At 46.9% G+C, this 8,199-nt stretch overlaps 1 long non-coding RNA gene across 2 annotated transcripts; it reads left to right on the forward strand.

Annotated features, from left to right (window-relative positions):
* Positions 1-468: 468 nt before the first annotated feature.
* On the forward strand, positions 469-6,656 carry LOC147348758 (uncharacterized). Of its 2 annotated transcripts, none has more exons than XR_015151915.1 (2): positions 469-1,071; positions 5,032-6,656. It is a non-coding gene; the product is annotated as an uncharacterized LOC147348758 (long non-coding RNA). The 2 variants fall into 2 exon arrangements; XR_015151914.1 differs by lacking the exon at positions 469-1,071 and adding an exon at positions 4,131-4,900.
* Positions 6,657-8,199: the final 1,543 nt, after the last annotated feature.

Below are 8,199 nucleotides of genomic sequence, written 5' to 3' on the forward strand. Positions count from 1 at the left end.
GTTCAATCCCTGAGTTAGGAATGTCCCCTGCAGGAGGGCATGACAACCCACACCAGTGTTCTTGCCTGGGAAATCCCATGGACAGAGGACCCTGGTGTGCTGCAGTCCACGGGTTGCAAAGAGTAGGACACGACTGAGTGACTAAGCACTCACACGAGAAACGCTTACATGTCAAGTGAAGAGATAGAACACGGCAGCATATAGATATTACGCTTATCAAGGAATCCAGAAGCCATAAAAGCAAAGATATGCGTATTTGACTACTTGACATTCTAAGTTTTAAGACAAAAAACACTTTAAAAGTTAGAAGACAAAGGATAGAGCAGAAAAATATGATACTGTCTACAACAGAAGTTAAGATCTATAGTAAACAAAGCATTCCTACAAATTAAAATCCAATAGAAAAACAAGCCAGTGGTCTGACAGATAATCCATAAAAGAGAGAACGCAAGAAGCACAACCCCAGAGCTTCCCTGGTGGCTCAGTTGTAAAGAGACAGCCTGCCAACGCAGGAGACATGGGCCATATCCCTGATCTGGGAAGATCCCACAGGCTGGGGACCAACGAGGACCCTGCGCCACCACCACTGAGCCTGCTCTCTAAAGCCCAAGCCCCACACCAAGCCCACATGCCGCCACTGCTGCAGAGGGAGCGCCCCAGAGCCCGCGCGCCGCAACAAGAGAGAGGCTCACACGCTGCAGCTCCCTGCAACGAGGACCCAGCACAGCCATAAACAAATAAATGAAAACAGAAGCAGCACACTCTCGGCACTCAAGGAAATGCAAACTCAGGCAGCAACAGCAGCCTCATTTTCATCTGAGGAGTTGGCAAAAACTGAAAAGAATAACACCCAGTGCCTGTAGAGATTCGGAGAAAAAGACATTCCTGTTCATTGCTGGTAGGAACGTGGCCAGCTGTGACTTTTCTGGAAAGGAACTTGGTTCTCTGAAAACCACACTTGACAGCAAAAAGGAAGAAACTTCTGACATTAGCTATGAGGTGGATGAGTGTCCAGGATGTTGGGCCAAGTGGAAAAGCCAGACCTGGGCGAGACACGCAGGGAAATCTCAGGTACGTGAAGTTCCAGGAAGGGGAAACCCTCCTGGGCAGTGGGGGAGGGGGAGGCGTTCCTGCAGAGGTGCAAGAGGGACCTTTTTAGGGGATGGAAAGGTTTGTGCCTGAGTTGTGTTGGTGTTGACACTGGTGACTATACTCATCAAACCTCACTGACTCTTACAGTTAAATGGGAGCATTTTAGCACATGTCCATGATGGCTGCAAAAAGTTGATTTAAAATTTTTAAAATACAAATATATATGTTTTTTTATCTTGCAAATTCCATTTTGGATAAGCAGACTTACAGATATAAAAGTACCCGTATAGAAGAACATATGCCGATGGCTGTTTTCTCCCAACATTTCTTAGAGATAAAAAAACTATGGATGATGGAAATATTTGTCATCAGGGAAGTAAATGAATAAATTACAATACATTCTTAACGTAAAATAAACCCACCTAAAAGAAAAGGTTAGTATCTTTTGGTCTTAAGGAATATGCATGTTATGGTTTAAAAAAAAAAAGCAAGTTGTCAAGACATGTGCATAGTATTCCATTTTTTGTAAAAAAAAATAAGTGTATATTTTTAAACACGGTATGTGTATCTGAAAGACAGGAAAAATATGCATTGAGCACACTAGGCTGTTAGCATTTATTACTTCAGGGGTTGGGACTGGAGTAGGGCGTAGGGCATATATGATTTTCCTTTCACAAAATTTTGAATTATTTCAGTTGTAAGAATCAGCATGAATTACTTTTATAATTCTTTCAAGTCTTAAACAAAGTTTAAGAAAAAAGTAATAAAGAGTATAGGGAATCACTAAGTGTTTTATAATATAAAATAGGATAAAAACAATAAATTGAATCCATGCTTTTATTGCTAGTGGAAAAAATGAAATATGCATGTGGATAAGGATTTGTAAGAACTCAAAACAGGTTTTTAAGAGTTTTGTAGAATGTAGGAGTATACATTTTTTTTTATAAACCTGTGAATGCTTGTGGGCAATAACCAGAATAGTTCTATTATATAAAATATGCAAAATACAGATGCAGTGAACAAAGCACAGATAGAAAATGCAAAAAGTAAAGTGGTTCAGTAAGGAGGGCAGGTTTATGAACAATTTTTTTCGCTTTCCCCAAACTGTATGTAATATTACAACACCTTAGAATAAAAAGTAACCCTTCCTCTCTGAGAAGCGAGGTGCTCTTTTATGGAATTGTTGACATTAGGTGAAAAGACAACACAAATGCTGTCGGCTTTGTCAACATAAACCCTGTATGAACAAGGACCAGAAAGAAGAAGGCTGAGATGTCTGGGGTTTCTAGTTTCTATTTTCTTTACTATTACTGCGAAAACGGCAAATAAAGAGTAGGGAAAGCCACCTGCAGTGACATGGACAGACTTAGAGAGGATCGGACTAAGTGAAGTCATCAGACAAGGACAAAGAGCCTGTGACATCATCGGCTTGTGTAACCACCCTCCCAAAACAATAGTGCAAATGAATTTACACACAAAACAGATACAGACCCACAGACACAGAAAACCAATGTATGGCTGCCAAAGGGGAAAGTGGAGGGACGGATAAATAAGGAGTTTGGGATTAGCACATCCTCACTATATATAAAACAGATAACCAACGAGGACCTACTGTGTAGCACAGGGAACTCTATTCAATATCTTGTAATAATCTATGAGAAAAGAATCTGAAAAAAAAACCAGATTTATGTATGTATAACTCAACCACTTTGCTGTACGCCTGAAACTAACACAACATTGTTAGTTTCAAAATCAATTGTTCTTTAATAAAAATTAAAAAAAAAAAAGAGTCCAGGGAAAACTTTTATTCTGTGTTTTCCTAGTTGCCAGAGGCTCTATCTTCTTTTTTCAGTATAAACATCTTTTAAATACTAGCTGATTGGGAAATCCCTAAAACACATTGTCTCAAGCTGCTGACCTTTGGAGAGCAAATGGGGTGGCGGGGAGGCTGTGATCCGTGTTCCCTCGCAGTGAGGATCCAGCCTGCTGGGTTCCAGCCCTGCCTATGGCAGGGGGTCGCTGGGATGCGGGGAGGAGACACCGAGCTGGTCTGAAGCAGGCTGTTCCGGGAAGGAGGCCCAGGCCTTCCCTGGCAGTCTCCTCCGAGTTCTTGGGGATGTTTGTGCCATGTCTAAACACAGACTGCAGATTGAACATGACCCAAGCAAGTCACTTGCCCTGCAATTCAAAAAAACAAACGCAGTCCTAGACTTGATATGGTTCAAATCAGCTCGAACAGGGGCCTCTCGGGTTGTGAGAAGCTCTAGCCACTTCTGATCTTCTAATAGGAAGGAATATCAAGTCAGGGCTCCAAATTGTGATATATTTTAAATGTTTAGATAATTAACACTTTCAAAAACACACACATTGCATTTTTAGTAGTGCTAAATGTGACTACAGAATTACATACACATATAAAAGTAACTACGTGTGTGTATATATATGGATGGAGATACATGTATTTCCTTTTTGGAAAGTATAGATGTATTTAAAGTCAGGAAAAAGGATGAGTTTGTTTGATTTTTGACCTTGACACGCAGTTTGTGGGATCTTAGTTCCCCGCCCAGGGACTGACCCGGGGCCTGGCACTGAAAGGGTTAACTGTGTCCTAACCACTGCACCGCCAGGATATTTTGGAAAAGGTTATTTTAAAATAATATATTAGTTACATTTTCAAATAAGACGTTGAATTTTTTTTTTTAATCTCTAGCAACCGTTTCCAGTAAACAACATCTAAATTGAAAATAATAGATCCAATTGTTCATTTGAAAAAGTATGGTAAATACACAGGGAAATTTTTATACACATTGTGTAATATTCCCTCTATATATACCTATCTGCTCAGGGTGTACTCCAGGTATACTGGTTTGACTAAGGAAGACAAAATTCAAAGTAATACGATAAGCATTTTCTTTCAATCCTTCTTATCTCCGGCTCATGGAGGCCCTTGTATGGAGATGGAGCTCTGGGAGAATGCGCAACCTGGCCACCTGCCCAGGGCAGGCCCTGCTAAGCAGCCGGCAGAAGCTGCCGGGGGTGGAGCCTGCGACTCGGGATCAAAGGACTCAGACTGGAATTGCAGGGCTGCTGTTTCCTGTGTGACTCTGAGCCTACATCCTCCACAGAGAGATGGGGATAAGTAGTGAAACCTGCGCAGGCTTGGGGGAAGGTTAACCAGATGCACAGTCTGCTCAGCACAAGATTTAGCACGAAGGTTGCTCAAATGTTTGCTTCCTTGGATGGACTAGCCCTGGCTGGACGAAGGGATAACGTGCGATGATGTGTGTGAAAACAAATGTTGGTTATAATTAGAAATGGGCAGCAGCGCCTGGAGTCTGTGTCAGGACGGCTTGTCCGTGTGTCCGATGGTGGCGGTGGGAGGTTTGCGCAAGGGAGTTAGCCTCCAACGCTAGGATATTTTTTAACTTCCTTCTGAGCGCCCCACCCTCCCGATCTTTTGGCAGCCCCCTCCCCCCCCCCCCCCCCCCCCGAGCTTGATAGCTTCTCAGAACGGTTCTGAAAATGCAGAGGAGGGCCGGGAAGGGGCAGGACGATGGGCAAGGAACTACAGGTCACGGCTCCCGATGCGCGTCATACTTCCGGGTGCATTCAGAGGCGCAGCGACTCCCGGCCTGCTCCCTCGGACCTTGCCTCCTTTTTCCGATACTCCAGACGCCCTAGTCTAGACAGTTTCAGTCTACTATCCCTGAAACACGTGGAGCTGAGACTTGGTCAAGGTGCATTCCTGCCCGCTTCCTCCGCCCTTGGTTCCCTCCTCCTAGAACATTTGCAACTGGATCTCCACGAGGTTGGTGCCCTCTCATTTAAGTCTCAGCTAAGCTTCCTGCGTCAAGAAACGCCTCTCCTGATCCCTGTATCTAAAGTACCCACCCTCAACCTCTACTGACTCTCTGTCCTGTTATGCTGTTTTCTTTACAGTGCTGGTCATCATCGGAAACCGTCTCATCTGCATATGGACTATTTGAGAGCCCTCAGAAGCAAGAGCTCACCTGTCTCGTCCATACCAAATCCTCAGCATCTGCACTCCCGAGAAAGTGAAAGTGAAGTCGCTCAGTCGTGTCGGACTCTTTGCGACCCCATGGACACCAGGCTCCTCCTTCCATGGGATTTTCTAGGCAAGAGTACTGGAGTGGGTTGCCTTTTCCTTCTCCAGGGAACTTCCCGACCCTGGGATCGAACCCAGGTCTCAGGCATAGACAGACACTTTACCGTCTGAGCCACCAGGGAAGTCTCTGCACTCCCGAGAAATACTTGTTAAATGAATGAATGATTGAAGTCCTTCATGGTGTCTTCCTAACTGAAAGGAGAGCTTCATCCTGGGTGATCCATGGCAGTTTATTTACTGCTGTATGCAGGGCTTTTCCTGGTTGTGGTGGGTCCATGCATTGGTGGTCTCCACTGACTTTCAGCCCTCTTCCTCGCATGTAAATTCCCGGATTGGACACATAACTAACATGCTTTGGCCAATGGGATGGTAGCAGGTGTGCTGGGCACAGAGCCTTGATAAAAATTTGAATGCTGGGGTCTGTCCTCTTGGGACATTGTCTCTTGAAGTCCTGAGTTACTCTGTAAAGAGGTCTAGCTGCTGTGCTGACATGGGGCACAAGTGTTCCAGTCATCCCCTCGTTCCAGCCACCTCAGCTGAAGCCCCAGAAGTCTGAGTGAAGATGCTCTTTGGAACCTTCCAGCCCAGGAGACACCTGGCAGGGTGGAAGAACCACCCAGCTGAGCCCAGCCCAGAGCGCAGAGCCAGGGGAAGTATGCAGTCACGTTTTAAACCAGCTTGACATGCTGACTTCAGCAAGAAGTAGCTGAAATACCAGTTTACGTTCCATTTTGAATGGCTGTGCGAGTCCACAACTCAGAAACCGAGGTGGCAAAGGCTGCAACACGGTTACCTTTGCTTTTGCACTTTGCCCCGCATCCCACACAAGTTAGTCAATAGTTCGTTGAGCAGTTTATTGAACTCTCCATGCTAATCTCTGTGCTACTTAAGTGTGTGATGCAGAGGGTGCTGGTCGTTTTCTCCACAATCTCAGTGGGTCCATGCCACGCCTTGTTCCCGACCACACAGCTTGTGCAAGGCTGTGGCAGCTGGGCCTGCAGGGGTGAGCCTCCTGCAGACACTGCAGCCAGGTTACCGCCCTCTCCCTAGGCCTTCCCTCCTGGACCGTTCCCCCCACCACCCCCGCCCATACCAGCTACTCTCCTAGAGAGAGAGAGAGAGAGAGAGAGAGAACAGGGTAGGTCTGCCTAACCTTGACCTTCATTCATGTCTTAAAAGACGAGACAAACCCTACTCTATACTGCCTTAAAACCTACATTTAAGTAGAAAGCCTTATTTTTTCCCCTTATTTTTTCCTCTTGGACGGAATTAAGTAAATCCAAAGTGACAACACAGTTTATCTCAGATTAGAAGTTATGATTGGTGGTTTGAAAGCAAAAAAAAAAGTCAATTTTATAGTTAAATACATTAAAATTTTTTAAGGAAGGAAGGAACGGGAAATCTTTTTATTAAAAAAGTCAAATGCACAGACTAAAAAGACCTAATAATTACTAAGTTGCCATATTCACTTTACATGTGAATGTGTGTGTGTGTGTGTGTGTGTGTTTTCCTCAAAGATTTGGAGGCAGTTTCAGTTCTCCTACCCAACCACCACAGCACTGTCACACCTAAAAAACCAACCATCCTGAGACACAGTCCTTGCACATGAGGCTTGGGTGAAAGACAGCCCACCTTTCTCTGCACTTCTTATCTGGGAGCACAGGCTAGCTGGCCAGGGTGCAAGGCCAAGTGTGGGAGGAGGTAATGGGAGGGCTTTCTGATCCCCGAGGCCAGGCAAAGGCGTGGAGCTGCTGGGCTTCAGCACTGGGTTTAAAACCATTTATGGGAGCACCCTGGTTCCCGGATTCTGAGCACCAGTGTTGAACTGCCTGTGCGTGAGCAAGTCCCAGGCCGACGTGCCCCTCAGCAGTGTGGAAATAGCATGAAAAACCGAATCGAGCAGGTCTTTGCGAGACAAAAGAAACTGTAGCCAGGAGTCAAGCATGAGGGGGAAACAAAAGATTCATTGCTAACAATTTCTGCTGTGAAGGAACCCAGGCCTTCCCAGGGGGCAATGTGGGTGGGGACAGCTGGACTGAGACAGGAAGTGGGGCTCAGGCAGGGAATTCCTGGCTGGATCCAGTGTGCTGCAGGAGCGCCTGGCAGTCCCCACCTCTGCTGACTGTGGGCGCTTCCTGGCCAGGAAGGCTTCTGCATAATCTCTCTGCCATCCCTGCAGTCCTGCCTCCTTTCCTCCACCCCCTAGCTCCGTCTCCCCCGACAGACTGTTTTTATCTGCCCTTCATCGCCGTCATCCCTATGAAGCAGAGGCGGTATCTGCTTGCAGGGCAGCTCTCGGGCAGGACCACACAGGGTGGGGTGGGTGACCGTGGCTGGCGCACTATCAGGCACCTTGAAACAGGCCCTGAGTAAACGGAGTCTGAGTCATTTCCTGGGGAGGCCCCGCCCTGGGAGGTGCCAGTGGGAGCGGGGCAGGTGGGAGGGGGGAGAACCCGGGTTCTTGCCCCTGCTCCCTCTGCTGGGGGGGGGCAGTGCGAGCCAACAGCTCTCCCTGCGTGCCCCAGGGCCCACCAGGCAGCCCCAGGCCTGGGTCAATCTGGAGAGGCCTGCGATTGCTGCTGCTGGTTCCTGGGCTCCCTGCCTCCTGTGTCACTTCCCAGCTCTTCAATCACCTGTGAGACTATCTCCTTGTATTAAATTCTGTCTGTTCTAAATACCTACAGTGGTTTCAGTTTTCCTGGCTGGACCCTGACTGGTACACGTGTTAAATGTTCAGATCAAGTGGGCAGTAAAGGGAGAGCTCAGCACGCCTGGGAGGCCCAAACCCTGCACGTCCCACAGCAAGGCCTGGCCCTTGCCTGGCTCCTGAGAGGCAACATGCAGGCCCTACAATGTCCACATGGGGAGAGTGCCTTTGTGTGCCTGGGGCCCAGGGCCACCCAGACAGCTGGTGCCACCCATGTGATGTATGGTAAATGCCTATTTTTACTTGCCTGGGGCCATGGTTGGGGGATGGTAAT

Source organism: Bos grunniens, chromosome 22 (assembly GCF_055505025.1).
Source record: "Bos grunniens cultivar Pamir isolate PY7600 chromosome 22, Bosgru_T2T1.0, whole genome shotgun sequence".
NCBI classification, from domain to species: domain Eukaryota; kingdom Metazoa; phylum Chordata; class Mammalia; order Artiodactyla; family Bovidae; genus Bos; species Bos grunniens.